The sequence below is a fragment of the Lutra lutra genome, chromosome 4 (assembly GCF_902655055.1).
Source record: "Lutra lutra chromosome 4, mLutLut1.2, whole genome shotgun sequence".
Lineage (NCBI taxonomy): Eukaryota > Metazoa > Chordata > Mammalia > Carnivora > Mustelidae > Lutra > Lutra lutra.
The window spans coordinates 96,599,073-96,615,892 of NC_062281.1; positions in this window are offsets into that span (position 1 = coordinate 96,599,073).

Genomic DNA, 16,820 nt, shown 5'->3' on the forward strand with positions numbered 1-16,820 from the left:
ACAGATGACAGAAGGGAGGAGCTTATGTCTTGGGTGTTACCAAGACAATTGAATAAGGACTGACAACTGGAAGAAATGTCATAATTACATGCTAAATGATTCTTTTTCAACCTCCTCTAGGGATGTGTGTGAATATGTGTAGGTGAGTGTTCGTGCTTACACAGTTGTGGGGGTTTGGATTCACAAGAGCAGCATCTGTTATGAGGAAAGCATGTTCATATCTACGGGGATATATAATTGTGCCAGCAAATTACAGTTGCTAAAACAACGTTCTCCCTTATTCCCTTCCTCTCCTCCTCCTGTCCCTCTCTTCTTCCTTCTCTCATTCCTTGCTTTCTCCCATTCTTCGAGGCAGGTTTTTAAAGACCTTGAATCGACGAGCTGAGATACTTCCTTGAAAAATGATTCTAATTTAAATGTCCTGGTAATCAAGAACGGAATAAAGGAATTCTGACCCATGTCATTCCCTAACAAATGAAAGTGGACATTACCTTTCCTGTGATATAAAGTATATTTCAAAAGAACTTGAGGCTACTTCCTAACTGATATGTTGGTGGACTGCCCTTCTCACAAGTGTGTTTCTAGGTGGAGGTAAGCCTTATGTTCCCACCCATCTGTGCCCTCTTTGAACTATTTTGGTCCAAAAATGTGGTTGTGAAAGGCTTGCCGCATTCCAACCAACAGGATCCGTTATCACTTGATGGATAGAACCTTAAAGAAATAGCTCAATATGGGGTGCCTGGGTAGCTCAGTTGGTTAAGCAACTGCCTTCAGCTCAGGTCACCGAGGGTTCTGGGATTGAGTCCCGTCTCAGGCTCCTTACTCAGCGGGGAGCCTGCTTCTCCCTCTCCCTCTGCCTGCTACTCTGCCTGCTTGTGCTCGCTCTCTCTCTCTCTCTCGTCAAATAAATAAATAATTTTTAAAAAAGAAGAAGTAGTTCAATATGTGTAACATTTAATCTTTTTCAGAGTGGCCCATGAAATTAGTTTTAAGCGTCTCATAAAACGGGACACATTCCAATTTTGTGTTGTCATAAGATTATCTTTAAATAAAATATCATAAAGATGTTTTATCTTGACATAACAAACTACCTTCCGCCCATATTTTCATACAATTTCCTGAATTTCAGTATATGCCATACCTAATAGAGTAATAATTCCTAAGCAGTCAATCTGCCTGTTCTATGCAGACTTACAATGGCACAGCTAATACCACGCTAGAGTAATGCCCTGTCTGTTTTTAATGACCTTGAGCCAACAAGCGACAGTCCTCCTTTGGAAAGCAGTTCTAATTTAGATACACTGTTAATCAAGAAGGGCATATTTGCAGTTAATTTAGAAAGTTCTCACCAACCTTAAATCAGCGGTTCTTGACTACAGACACAGTCCATTGGGATGGCGGTGGGGACGGAAATTCACAGAGACGCTTTTGGTTGTCATGAAGACTGGGAGACGCTATTGGCACTAGTCACATCCAGTCTCCTGAAGGCTCCTACCAGGCCGTTTCAGGCCCGCATGTATTCGTGTGTTATTCCCTCTTCCTGCAACATCCTTCCCCATCCCTGCATCAACTGTATGTGTGTGTTTATTATTGACTAATTGTGCAGCTGTTATCACTACCTAGTTCCGGAACATTTTCATCACCCCAAAAGGAAACCCTGTGCCCATTAAGCAGTTAATATCTCCATTTCCATCACTAGCCCCATCCCCTGGAATCCATTAAGCCTTCTGTCTTTATAGATTTGCCTATTATAGATATTTCATATAGATGGAATCATGCCATCTGTTACCTTTGTGTCTGGCTTCATTCACTTGGCATAATGTTTTCAAGGTTCATCCATGTCATAGAATGTATCAACACATCATTTTATGAGTAAATCATATTCCACTGTATGAACATACAATGTTTTATTTACCCACTCATCTGTTGATGGACATTTGTGTTTTTTCTACATTTTGGCTCTCATGAATAGCGCTAGTATGAATATTTGTGCACAGGTTTTTGTTTGCACCTATTATCAGTTTTGGGGGTTATATACCCAGGAAAGGAATTGCTGAACCTTATGGTAATTTTATGTTTAACAGTGGGTTGAGCATCTTTTAAGAAATCCCCTCTGAAATCTCTCTGGACCTGTCTTGCCCCTTCCAGCCAAGTTATCCTTCCTTCTGTGTATTACCACTGTAATACCTGAAGTTCAGCACCTGAACTTGAGTTTAACAATCTTATATTTCCTGCCTCCTGTTAGTAGATTATAAACTCCTGAGCACAGAACCCAGGTCTTATTTTTCTTTGTATTGCTTACCGCAACTCCATTTATCTTCGGTGAATTATAAACTTTTGATCTTCGCTGGGAAAATGACTGTTTTCTGGGTGCAGAAAAAACTTTGCTTCCAACGGCGTGACTTTTCACTTGGAGAACCAAGAACTTTAGATGCTATAAAGTGGTAATTGCTGTTTTTAACTATAATTGCTTGGGCTGTGATGGCACACCCGGGTTGCTATTATATTTATTTAGGCAAAGAAAGAGAGGGCGTATGTGTGTGTATGTGTGGGGAAGAAGAGGCTGTATTTTCGATGTTGCAGCTTTTTGACAGTAAACTACATTTGCAAAAGCTCTCTACCAGCCAATGACCTCAAATGATGTAGGAGGAACTTCTCAGAACTTCATCTTTGAACAAGTTTGATTTGCTGGGCTCCTCCACCGCTATGCTGATATCTGTAAATGTTGCATTTTATAAGTCATAGGTTTGCCTAGAGCTACTAGCATTTTTGGCAATCTTGCAACATCACAAGGGTTTTAATTAAATTGCTTTCAAAGTAACTTTCCTTAATGGGTCATAGGACAAAATGTTGAATTAACACAAAGAATTTCTTAATGGAGTGAAAACAAATGGGGGGTGGCTTCTCATGTGATCTTCCTGTAATTGGAACCACCAATCAGACGTGTCGCAAGAGGGCTCCTTAATGGAATGCTTTTTTGTCTCTGGATTAGCATTCAACATTAAATGCTGAAAAAGGGTTGACTTTCCAAGAGCAAAAGCACCCAGGGTCAGACAGAGAAGTATGAGGCATGGCTTCTTCTTACTAAGAACTTATAATCTAGCTGGAGAGGTGAGAAGTAGATGCATAAAAGATAATTAGCAAGTTAGGTAACATGTAGGAGCCTCAAGAGTGATATATAAACACTTGGCAATATTAGGTGAGGCGGGGCGGGGGGGTGGTAAGAGAAAATGCTATTTGAGCAGTCCATGAAGTGTGGAGAAGTGCTTAGGGTAGACAGAGAGGTTGTGTTTTCCAACTAAAGAGCATGATATGTGTCGAGATCATGCAATGTTTAAGGACCCCTGAGCCAATTAGTCTAAATGGAGCAGGATATGTGGATAAGGGAATAGGGGAAGCAGGAATAGCATGGATAAATTGGGAATCAGACTGAAAAGAGCCTTGAAAATAAAAATAAGTATAGACTTTATTCTGTAGGGATTGAGAAGCGGTTTGGCTTCTGAGCAGGAGAGTGACACATTGACGGTTATATTTACAGAAAAGTAATCTAATGAGGTTTTGTAGACTGGCTTGAAGGGAGAAATAATGGAAATGAGAAATAAGTCAAGAGACTCTTGAAATAGTCCAGGCAAGAATGGAGAATTTGAACTAGAGCAGTGGCAACGGAGATATAAAGAAGGGTGGGAGTAGGAGGTAGAGTCATAAATAAAACTGGGTTTTCTTCCATTTAGACAGACATTAAAAAGTGTTCATTTTATGTTTAATTTATCTATTCCTACTTTATAGTTTCCACACACCACTGTGTTGGAAATCAGGACCTCCTTAGCTGATGGTGGAGTTCAGAATATGACACCCCAAAATATGCCACTTTGGCTTAAGGATTATTTTGAGCTGAAGGCAATTAAAAAATTGCAGACACAGGAGGAACTCTCTGCCTTCCCCTTACTGGCTAACAGGAGGGGATAAATTTTTCTTTGTAAAGGAAGCACAAATTTCCATTTGTCAAGATGTCTCCCCTTTTAGCACCAGGAAGAGGAGGATACTTTTAATCACTGGAGATGACTCTTATCACTGGAGACAACACTAACTTCAGTCTTCATAACAAACCTTATTGAGTAAACAGCCTTTATCTACCACACATTTCCTAGTTAACTTCCCACAATTTACTGCCCCGAGAAGCCCAAACTGCACCCTTCTTTCCTTTGTCTAGTCACTTTACCACCATTTATCACCCTTTGTTAAAGTGGTATATAAACCCCTGGGTCTAACCCCTTCTTTGGGTTTTCACTTCTTTTCTGGAAAACCCCATGTGCAGACTAAATAAACCTTTCTCCTGTTAATCTGTCTTCTGTCATTTTAATTTGTAGGCTCTGGGAACAGAATCTAAGAGGGTAAAGGAAGCCATTTTGTCCCCTACACTGACCATTCAACAGTGTGCTTGAACAACTAACCAATAATCAATCATGTGACCTCTTTTATTCAGAGTCTGATGCCAAATCTCAGGTGGATTCTAAGTGCCAACTGACAGTCGAATACATTTCTCTAGTAAGCTTACTGGAGTGTGAGCTCTAAGTAGGCAAGGATTTCTGTTCTCTTCACTGGAATATCCCAGGAGCCCAGAACAGAGCCTGGTACATAGCATGTACAGTGAATGTTCTGGACAAGTAATTCACACTTTTTCCTCATACCAAAGATCTCAGACTCTTTCACTGCAATTCACACTCAACTTTTTATTTCACTGAGAAAAGAGAATTGGGACACCTGGGTGGCTCAGTAAGTTAAGCATCTGCCTTCGGCTCAGGTCATGATCTCGAGGTCCTGGGATTGATCCCCACGGCAGACTCCCTGCTCAGCAGGAGAGTCTGTTTTTCTCTTTCCCTCTGCCCCTGCTCGTGCTCTCTCTCTCTCAAATAAATAAATAAAACTTTAAAAAAGAAAAAAATAGAATTAATCTGAGGAGAATATCCACTTACTCCCATAGCAAAGGCAGCCACACCCTTGTAAACTTACCCATATTTGTTCCTTTCCACTATCACAAAGGACAATTTCTCTCAGCTTCTATCCAAGGCCGACTCTTCCAAATGTACATGGTATCCCAGCCCCTAGCATAGACTTTACTCCTTCAGTTGACTCCTCTCCTGCATCACCAGTTTTTCCTCTCAACTGGATGGTTCCCAGCAGCATTCAGATTGGGTTAGGAGAAAGCTCTGAGCAGGAAAGCAAAGAGATGCTTTGGCATGTGCTTGGGTGCTGGCAACCTGCACAGCACCATCCAACAGAACAGCCTTTGGGTGGCCTTTGGGCAGCCAAAGCATCTGCTGAAGGAGCTGATTACAAATTTTCTAATGCATAATTTTGCATCTGACAATTAGCAGGTGTTTAATAAATATTCATTGAGGAATGGATAATATCTCCCAACTCAAATTGTCCCTCTTTTGGCTATAATCCCTCCAGCTAACACCCCATTCCTCATCACCCTTTTATAGCCAAATCCAGAGGAGCATTTTTTCTATACTTACTGTCTCCACTTCTTATCCTCTTTGTCTCTCTTGCTCTCACTCCAATCATACTTTCATCTCTACCACTCTGCTGCAATTTTGAGATCACTCATGACCTCCAATTTGCCAAATGCAATTCTTAGACCTCATCTTACTTGACCTGTCAAGCAGTCATCTGACCCAGGGAATCATGCCTCCTTCCCTTTACCTTATCAGCCCCTCTTTTTCAATCACATTTGCTGGTTCCTAATCAGCAATTAATTTCGGGATATTCCCACTTCTGCCTTCAGACATCTCTTTTCTTTTTTTTTTTTTTTTTTTTTGTCAGAGAGAGAGAGGGAGAAAGCAAGCACAGGTAGACAGAGTGGTAGGCAGAGGCAGAGGGAGAAGCAGGCTTCCTGCCGAGCAAGGAGCCTGATGTGGGACTCGATCCCAGGACGCCGGGATCATGACCTGAGCCGAAGGCAGCCGCTTAACCAACTGAGCCACCCAGGCGTCCCCAGACATCTCTTTTCTATCATACTGACTCCCACATTTTACATCCCATCTATATGCTGATGACTAAAATTTATATCCAAGCTCTAAATTTGAGACTCATGTATTCAATATCTCCTCTTGGATTTCAAATGGACATTTCTCTTTCTCTCTCTTTTTTCTTTTAAATTTCAGGTGCATAGAAATGAATTAATCATAACCTTTGGTTGATGACACACTGATGTTTTGTCAATGCTTGGCCTTCATTAAAATTTTTATTAATTGGTTTAAATAATATAATAACTACTTATGAACCCACAGCCCAGTACAGAAAATAGAACATTGACAATAATGTAAATCATCCTCTGTGGTCTTCATCCATCCCATCCTTGTACCGCTGCACTCCCCTTGAGCCCCCATTACCATCTCCATCACTATAATTGTCCCATACACCATCAGCTGTCTCCTGGACTTAAAAAGTAGTCTTCTAACTGATCTCCTGGCTTCTTCTTTTGCAACCGAGCCAATCAATTATTTTCATTGCATCTGGGATGATTCTTCTTGGTCAGCTCACATAAATTCTCTCTTCATAACTTCCAATGTCTTCCCATCTTATGCAGGGTAAAATCCAAAATCCTTACAATGAATTATCAGGACATATTTGACCTGACTCTTGGTTCTCATCTGCTATCATCTTCCTCACTGCTCCTTTGGCCTAAAGTCTTGGAAGTTGCTCTTCCAACTGCCTAGAGTACTCTTTCCCAAAATATCTTGTCCCTTTCTCTTATTTTATTCAGGTTGTTGCTCACCAGTGACTCCTTAGTTTTTATCAGGAATGGTATTCCTCATCCACTTCCCAAGTCATTTTCCAACTCCCTTATTCTATTCATGACACCCTCTAACTTCTTATATGCATGTTTGTTTATCATCTGTCTTGTTCCCATAGAGTGAATGCTCTATGGGAACAGGGGCCTGGTCATGTTCACCACTCTAAACCCACTACCTAGAACAATATCTGGTGCTTGTTATAGGCTGGGGTCCCTGGGAAGCAGACTCTGAGATAGGGTTTGCTGTGCATGACATCTATGAGGGAGTATTCTTGCGATGAACAGCTATAAAATGGAAAAGAAAGAAACAGAGTTGGTCAGAGGGAGAAGGTTCCTTAGCCAACCCAATGGGAAACTCTCAAGCTGGGACAGTCTTTCAGAGTTGTACCAAATTGTACAAAATTACAAGCCTGGGTCTTTGTAAGCCCCTATAGATCAGTCATTCATGGGGTTGCCCTAGGAAGGGGGCATGACCTTGGAGGAAGGGCTCTTCAGCTAAGCAATTGAATTGCGGGCTGACAGCCACGTGTTTAGTACCAGCAACACTCTCAGGAGCTGAGGATATAATTCCTTCATTTCTGAAGGAAGATCTGGGTGGCCTATCGCAATACCCACTATAAGACTCAATGAATTGAACAAATAAAGTCATTGAGATCCAAGAAAAGAATAGATGGGGTGAGAGTTCATGACATGTAAAAAAGGAAAGAAAGGAAAACCAGGCCAATGATTCCCCATGCCTAAAGTCCTCCATTTGCCTACAGTGAGGAATGCCTTGTGCTGACGCTCTGTGGGATATAATGTTAAAAGCAACGTGACCCCTGCCCTTGAGAAAGAGAAAGAAACAAAAGCACAAACATACATGGCACCAAGCAGTGTATTTTAACTTCCATGTGTAGCACAAACTGGTGCTCATAGTGGGAAAAGAGGAGGAGGGTGATCGATGTAACGATCTTCACTAGGATAACCTTACAGATGAAGAAACTGACCCAAAAAGTTGAAGGGACTTCCTCAGGGTCATGAAGCAGATCAGCGTCAGAAGTAAAACCTAATGATAAACACACAACCCCTTGCCTCTTAAACATCTGAGTAAATACTTGCCAGAGCCCCTTATGTGATGCCTGCTTTTGCCCTTCTTTAATTAATAGGAGATGAGAGTCACTGGCCAACCTAGCTGCTGGGTCAAGTGGACACTCTCACCTAACTGTTACCACTGTGAAGAGGAATGACATCATGTGAGTCAGCTTGGAGTCTGTTTTCCTGTAGCTCATGAACGGCAAGCTGAGAAATCAACTATGGGTATTATTGTTGAAGTAAGAGAACAATTTACAAGGTTCCAGCAGAGGTCATTAGCCTCAGCTGTGATGGACAAAAGAAAATGCTCTAAGGTTGTGATTTCAGAGAGTGACAAATAGTCACTTGAAACCATGGTTTCAGCTTGAGGTTCCAACTTGACTTTGGGTTTGCCCTCAAGTTAACCAATTTCCATTTGCCTAAGCTAATCAACCTGAAGGGCAACCTGCTGAACTGCCCTCTGACAGGTTATCCTCCTGCTTGCAATGCCTGAGGGTGCCTGTTCACCCAAACCCTTGACAATCCTTGTCAAACCCGTGGGTTGTTGCCAAGCTGACAGATGAAAATAGCATCTCACTGTAGCTGTGCTTTGAATTTATCTTACTATAAATGACTTTAAGCAGGCATTCATAATTTTATTTTATTTTTTTAGGTATTCATAATTTTAAAAGGCTATTTGTCGGGGCGCCTGGATGGCTCAGTAGGTTAAAGCCTCTGCCTTCGGCTCAGGTCATGATCCCAGGGTCCTGGGATCGAGCCCCGCATGGGGTTCTCTGCTCAGCAGGGAGCCTGCTTCCTCCTCTCTCTCTCTGTCTGCCTCTCTGCCTACTTGTGATCTCTGTCTGTCAAATAAATTAATAAAATCTTTAAAATAAATAAATAAATAAACAAAAGGCTATTTGTCTTTTATTTACTATAAATTGTACGTTCGTATCCTTTGCCCCTTTTCCATTGGGTTGTTGAATTTTGATATTTATAATAAGGAAATTTCTGTAAGGAGAATTTTATGTTAGAAGTAGAAGCCCTTCTTTTGTAGTATGAGTTGCAAATAACTTTTTCAATTTGTCATTTGCCTTTTGATCTTGCTTGTAGCATCAGTTGTGTGTGTGTGTGTGTGTGTGTGTGTAAGAAACCAGCCCCAAACATATTAACTTAATACAACAAGCATTTATTTGCTCATAATGCTAAGGTCTGGCCTCCACTGAAACCACTGATCTCTGTAGCACAAGGTGTCAGCTGGACTCACCTATGCTCTGAAGTCACCCAATGGTTGATGGCCTCAATCACAGGTCTGGTGGTTGACTGACTATTGGTAGAGCTAATGGAGATCACTAGCCATTCAGCAAGCTAACCTAGTATTCATGGTGGTCACAGGTTCCAAAACATAGCAAGAGAGTAAAGCACCAATGCCCAGGTATTTTGAAGCTTCTACTTGTGTCATATTTGTTATTGTCCTGATGGCCAAAGCAAGGTAACATGGCTAAGGCTAGAGTCAGGGTAGGAAAGGAATACCCATGGGTATGAATAAAGGCAAGAAATTTGGGGCACCTGGGTGTCACAGTCAGTTAAGTGTCCAACTCTTGGTTTTGGCTCAGGTCCTGATCTCAGAGTCTTAGGATGGAGCCCCATGAAAGGGTCCATGCCCAGTGTGATGTCTGCTTAAGATTCTCTCTCCCTTTCACTCTCTCCCTTCCACCTGTACTCTTTTTCTCTCTCTCTCTCTCTTCTAAAATAAATAAAATAAATCTTTAAAAAGAGGGCCACCTGGGTGGCTCAATCGGTTAAGCATCTGCCTTTAAGCTCAGGTCATGATCCCAGGATCCTGGGATCGAGCCCCACATTGGGTTCCTTGCTCAGCAGGGAGCCTGCTTCTCCCTCTCCCCTTGCCCCTTCTCCCCCGCTCATTCTCTCTCGCTCTCTCTCTCTCAAGTAAATAAATAAAATCTTTTGAAAATAATAATATATCTTTCAAGACAAATAAAAGGAAAAAACTTGTGACCATTTTTGCAAATAATCTACCACACTTATGGGATTTGTTTGTTTTGGGTTTTGGTTCTTTATCTTGGTGTTACTACTTGTCAGTTTGTTTTTCTACACAGTTTTAAATTTTTATATAATGCAATTTCATGGATTCTGAATCTTGAGTCATAGGTAGAAAGCCCTTCCCCACTCTAAGGTTATAAAGTTAATTCCTATTTTCTTCTTTTATGGCTTCATTGCTTACATTTAAACTTTGATTCACTTGAAATTTATCCTTGTGTTCACTCCACATTTTTACATATATATAATGCATATAATATATACATGTATTTTTTAAAATATTTTATTTATTTATTTGACAGAGAGAGAGATCACAAGTAGGCAGAGAGGCAGGCAGAAAGGGAGGGGGAGGCAGGCTCCCCGCCGAGCAGAGAGCACGAAGCAGGGCTTGATCCCAAGGACCCTGAGATCATGACTTGAGTCAAAGGCAGAGGACCAACCCACTGAGCCACCCCGGTGTCCCTATATATGTATTTTTTTGAAGAGAGAGAGTATAAGTGAGGGTGAGGGGGAGAGGGAGAGAGAGAATCTCAAGCAGGCTCCACACCCAGTGTAGGGCTCAACGTGGGGCTCGATCTCACAATCCTGAGATGGAGATCTTAACTGAAATCAAGAGTTGGGTGCTTAACTGACTGAGCCAGCCAAGGCCTCCATATTTATATTCTTAACTAACAAATAGTCCTCTGCTATTTGGGAAGGTTGCTGTATCAGTCAGGATAGACCAAGTCGTACCCAATTACAAACAAATCCTAATCTTGGTGGCTTTTAACAAGAAAAATTTATTTCATGTTAGATGTCCGTCAGGGTTTGGCATAAGCTCTGCTCCACACCAATTTTGCTCACATGGGCCCAGACTGATGAACCGTTCTCCATCTAGAATACTCCCAGTCTTGCACAGGAGAGAGACCATGAGCCAACACAGACGGCCTCTCCCAGCTTCCTCTTGGAAGTCACACACATCCCTTCCACTCTCATTTCATTGGCTAACACAAGTTGCACAACCAATCTTGATGTCAATGGGATCCTCCCCTGAGGAGGGACAGTAAATATTTGGGAACAACATTTCAGTATTTCATAATTGTGCTTTCTGCTAATGTGCAGCTTTGGAAAGAAACACCCATGGAACCCGAAGCAGGCTGGGGACTGCATCTCACCAGCTAGTGAAGGAACATCGCTGCTAGTCTGTGGTTATACCTCCCAGAGGAAAACAAGCCCCATCCCAACATCTAGTCCCCAGATCTTGTATCTGCTCAGATCGGAAGGCACGAGTATAATCTAGAGCAGCAGAGGACAGAAAGGGAGGACGAGGGGGCCTCACCTAGGGGACTGTTGTGATTTGAATTATGCCTCCCTAAAAAGATATATTGGAGTGCTGACCCCCAGCCCTTATTCGGAGAAGGGGGTCTTTATAGAGATACTCGAGTTAAAATGAGCTCAGTAAGATGAGTCTTGATCCAATATGGCTGGTATCTTTACAAAATGGGACATTTGGACACACACATGTACCAAGGAAAGATGATATGAATACACAGGGAAAAGACAGCCATCCACAAGCCAAGGAGGGAGGCCTGGAACAAATCCCTGCTTCAGAACCCACAAAAGGAACCGACCCTACCAACACCTTAGTGTCAGACTTCCGGCCTACAGGACCATGAGATGATTCGTATCTGCTGCATAATACAGTTCTTGGTGACGGCAGCCCGAGCAAACAAATACAAGGAACATCTCCATTTGCTTGGGAGGGGCCTCCTCAATGCTCTTTTGGAAGGGTTTCTGGAGCCACACCAGATTAGCAGGAAAGAAGTCCGTGACCAGCTAGCCACGCTGTCTGTGAACGTGGAGTGGGGAACAGTGTTGAATTTGGAGTCAGCTGGTCAGGAAATGCATTCAGGCTCCGGCACACTGGGCCTTGGCCATGAAAACAGGGGCTTTGCTGAAAGATGACGGAAGGAGCACTGAGAGCTAGCATGGCATCTGCGGGAATACTGGCCCCTAGCCTGCCCAGTGAGAAAGCAATCAGCCCTTTACTAATAAGACAGCACTAGCAACTAGCAAGAGAAAGTCCAGGTCTCAAACAAAATGATAACTCCTTAATATTTTACCAGATGTCAGCATCCCCTTCAATTATCCTTTTTTTTTTTATTTTTTTTTTAAAGATTTTATTTATTTGTCAGAGAGAGAGGGAGAGAGAGCAAGCACAGGCAGACAGAATGGCAGGCAGAGGCAGAGGGAGAAGCAGGCTCCTGCTGAGCAAGGAGCCCGATGCGGGACTCGATCCCAGGACGCTGGAATCATTGACCTGAGCCGAAGGCAGCTGCTTAACCAACTGAGCCCCCAGGTGTCCCTCAATTATCCTTTTTGAAGTTTTCTGTATTAAGATGACAATATCTACTCTCCCCAGCTCTGTGGAGTATTATGAGATCTCTTTGCCTCCAGATGAGTATCATAAGATTCCAAAGCCCCACTAACCGTAAGGTATCTCTCAGAACAAGTCTTAGCGCATGCTAGTGTATCGGGGAAAGGCTGAAATAGGTGTGAATAAGCCCAGAGGTGTGGGTGTAGTAGCTGCTTTAGGCAGCTGAGAGCCCCTCTTTCTTTCTTTCCTGATGTATATTTAACAGCAAACCTTGTATGTTAAATCTGAGGCATGTGTGTGTGCACGTGTGCGTGCATGCGTGTGTGACATGGCTCAGCATACCGGGTGCTCCATGAAACACCCATTCCAATTTGGAAGCAGACACCCATTTTGCTGTTGACTCCACAGGTCCGGCAGTAGTAAATGGTGAGAGGACATCAGAAGGGACTCCAAAAGCAGCCATTGCCAGAAAGAAACCGGAGCAGAATAAGAGAAAGAAGAGCCTGTCTGTTGCTGATGTAACAAACCACCCCCTAAAGTGTGGCTTGAAACAACCATGTTATTTGTTCCTGATTATGGGGGTCAGTAATTTGGGCTGGGCTCAGCTGAGTGATTCTTCTAGTCACGCAAGGTTATTCATGTGGCGGTGGCCAGCTGGTCGGTCAGTGGGGGCTGGTTGATGTTCGGAAATGTCTGCTGGTTTGGCTTTCCTCTGTTCCACAGACTTTATCACAAGGCGGCAGAAGAGTCTTTGGCAGCCAGAGAGGGCAAGCGCTGCTGCATTAGCCCTTCTCCAACCTCTGCTTACATCACATGGTGGCCACGCCCAGAGTCCGTGTGGGAGGGGCTTGCACAAGGGCTTAGCTCCACCAAGCCCCGGTTCCTTGGGGACCTTTCAGTGTAAGAATCTGCCACAGTTTGCTTTCCTGAGAACCTTTGTAAAAGGTGCAGAAATTTTCCAAGATAACCCTTGCAGACATCCGGAGCTTCTGCTGTAGAAGGTAGCGATCCTTTTATTACTTTCATTGCTGTGATCCCATCTATACACACAGCTGAGTGGCCTGGGGAAACCCAAATTATGGACTTTGGTCAAACCCCTGAGCCTCAGTTTCCCATTTGTAAAACTCACCCCATACGGTTATGGTAAGGCTCGCGCGAGCTCATAAAATACAAAGTCATCTGTGGGTAGTCTGTCAGCCAGGAGAGGCTATGAGGGAAAAACTCTAAGCTGGTGCCCAGGGAAACGTGCAGATACTCAATGACAAAAGAGAGCTCTGGGAGACTGGGTTGTTGAACAAATTTTTTTTAAAAATTCATGAGAATCTTTGAGAGACATTAAGTTGGCCTTGGTCTCTGTGTCTCTCTCCCCAGGATCGACAAGGAGAAAACAGAGGCTGTCTTTTGTTTCACACATCTGCTTTCCTTTTGTGCTAATTCTAAATTGTTCCTCTAGCTCAAATGCAACGTGTTCTCTCCTGCTTGGAATAGTGTCGATCCAGCTCACAAAACATCTCCAGAAAGTGTTTGATGGATCACACCTCAGGTTGATCCCTGCTCACCCATCCATCAAACATTACCACGTCCTTTTTATGTGTCTGGCACGGTGCTAGGACCGGTGACACAAAGATGAATGAGGCATAGTTTTTATCCCCTAGCTGCTCACAGACTAGTGATGAGATAGATGCATAAACAGGAAATAGCACTATCATTGTGTGCTGTGGAAGAAAAATGTGCATTTTTCAACAAACACATAATGATCCTTTCTGTGGTGCATGCCTGATACTGGGGTGAAATGCAAAAAAAAAAAAAAAAAAAAGAAAAAAAAAAAAGAATAAGAAAGCCTTTTCTATTTTTAAGGGATGTCTAGCTCAGGAGTCAGATGAGTCAACAGTCACCGTTCTGGAACACAGAAGCAAGCACGAGGTTCACATGGGAGCCCAGGGTCTGGCACCTGCCAGATTGAAGCAGTCAGGGAAAGTTTCCCGGAGTATTTATATCCAACAAGGAAAAGCAGGGTGTGGATTCCAGGCAGACAGAACAGCACACACAAAGGCAGAGTGGCTTGGGGGAATGCGGCATTTGGGGGAAACCCAGAACAGCTCAGCATGCCTGGTACCCAGGTACTCCGCATCAGACTCTTTGCTCAGCGGGGAGCCTCCTTCTCCCTCTACTTCTGCCCACTCATGCTCTCTCTCACGCACTCTCTCTCTCTCAAATAAATAAATAAAATCTAGAAAGAAAGAAAGAAAGAAAGGTCATTCCAGCAGAGGTGGGTAAATCAGCACATACAGGGGCAGTCTGGGGGCAAGACAGTGACATAAGAACTATTAAAATTCACTTCAAATGAGAAATTATGAGGGATTGAATTTAGCTAATACTACTGGAGAAAAGAGAAGGGGTGGATTGGAAGCCATAAAGCAAGGTGATGGGCTGAATTCGGTTCTCCCCTGAAAAAATTCATGTGTGGAAGTCCTAGCCTCTGGTGCCTCAGATGTGTTTGGGAGAAGGTCTTCAAAGACGTGATAAAGTTAAAGGTCATGGCCATAAGGTGAGCTGAATCCTACCCGATTGTGGTGCTCGTGAGATTAGAATGTGGAGACACACAGAAGGAAGACCACATGAAGACACAGGGAGAAGACAGCTCTCTACAGACCAAGGAGAGAGGTCTCAGAAGAAACCAATCCTGCTGCTACAGTAGCTCAGACTTCCAGCCTCCAGAATTATGAGATGATCAATTTCTATGGTTTCAGCTACCCTGTCTGTAGTACTTCACTATGGCAACCTGAGCAAACAAATACAGGCAGGAAGCCTTGGAGAACTGGGTGGGTGGGGGTGGGGGGAGTGGGGACATGGATGTAGGGCTTCAGGGAAGAGAGGAGAGGGTGGCTTTCAGGTTTCTGCCTTGGCCACTTGGCAGATGATGCCATGACTTTCCAAGAGCTCTAACAGAGGTGGAGCAGTGGGGTTGAAAATGGAAGATGAAGCATTCCAGCTGGGACATGTTTGGTTCTGGCTGGGATGTGTTCGTGGTCCCTATAGAGCAATGAGTGGAGATGCCCACTAAGCGCCTGGACATGTGGGGCTAGGCTCACACAGGAGCGGGGTGGGGGGGTGAGGGGGTCCAGACGATGGCATCTTTAGACACAGAGGCAGTTGAAGCAGAGGACAGCTGAGGTCCCCCAGGGGACATGTGAGCTCTGAGAAGAGAAGGCAGAGGCCAGAATCACAGAGAACCCCACCCCTTACAGGAAGAAAGATGGCCTGGGCACAGGACAGAGCGAGAGGCTTTGGCATTTCCAGGAGAAGAAAATGTCAAGAGAGGCTCTGGAATCCTGGAGAGATCAATGTCTCAAAGTCTCTGTCTCTTGCTCCTTCACACCACACACACACACACACACACACACACACACACACACACATGTTTATGTTGTTCTACTGTCTTACAATATTGGTCTGTTGCTTTGCAGTGATTTTTCCATTATTTTATGTGCATTGTTTCCAGGTTTTCGAGTCAGAACCGAAGCGATGTCTGTCTGCTTCTCCAGAGGCGGCAGAACGCCTTTAGCTCCAGCCCCCTGCCTGCTAGTGCTTCCCCTAGTGGCAGGGATGCTCCTCCAGCCAGCCCCAAATGGAAGCTGCCTCTACATCACGCTCCTCTCTGCAGGGGCATCTCAGCGTGCCCTCTTGGTTTTCCCTTCAGGGCCTTCTTATGGTCGGTCCCATAGTGATGATGGGTGACTGGAGGACACAGACTCAGTGGCCCTTCTCCAGGGTGTTTGAGGTGACACTGCTCTTTTTAAGGCTTTTTGAGGAGCTGGGCAGAAACCTTGTGCCTCTGGGATGGGCTCAGATGTCTAGGAATTGTGGAAATCTCTGCTCCCGCTTACCTCAGCTGCCCAGACTGGGGAAAATCCAATTAGCCCAGACAATTCCTTGGTTCCAGGCATTCCCTTTACTTCCTCTGGGGAAAGGGAAGGCACATGGACCTCCTCTCATGGATTTCAAGATGCCTTGAAGAAAGGTAATTTGCCCAGAATTGCATGATTAATTAAGAATTTGGGAGGCGGGGGCACCTGGCTGGTTTAGTTGGAAGAGCACACAACTCTTGATCTCGGGGTCATGAGTTCAAGCCCCACACTGGGTGTAGAGATTACTAAAAATAAATTGGATCTGGCTCTGGTGACTCTTAAGATCTCTCCACTGTTAAACGACCCTCTTCCTTGTTGTCGCCCCTCAACCTCCTGCCTGTTCTGCCTTCCTTTCCCAGCATCCTCCATGCTTGTTCCAGCAGCCAGCGCACCAACACTGGAATCACGCAGCTGAAATCCTGGGGTGCTTTACCCTGAAATCAGCAGTCAGGCAGGCAGTGGGTGTTTACTCTCCAGGGCCCTCCTCCAGGGTCCAGAGGGTATGGATGAAACAATAGGACAAGAGGAAGAGAAAGGGCTTTGTGCCTTAAGAACTTCCTGCCTCCTTGCAAGTCTGAGGGCTAGATTAAATGTCGGAGATCAGTTTTTCTCACCCACTCTCCCAACAGCACTAGGTTCTGGGGAA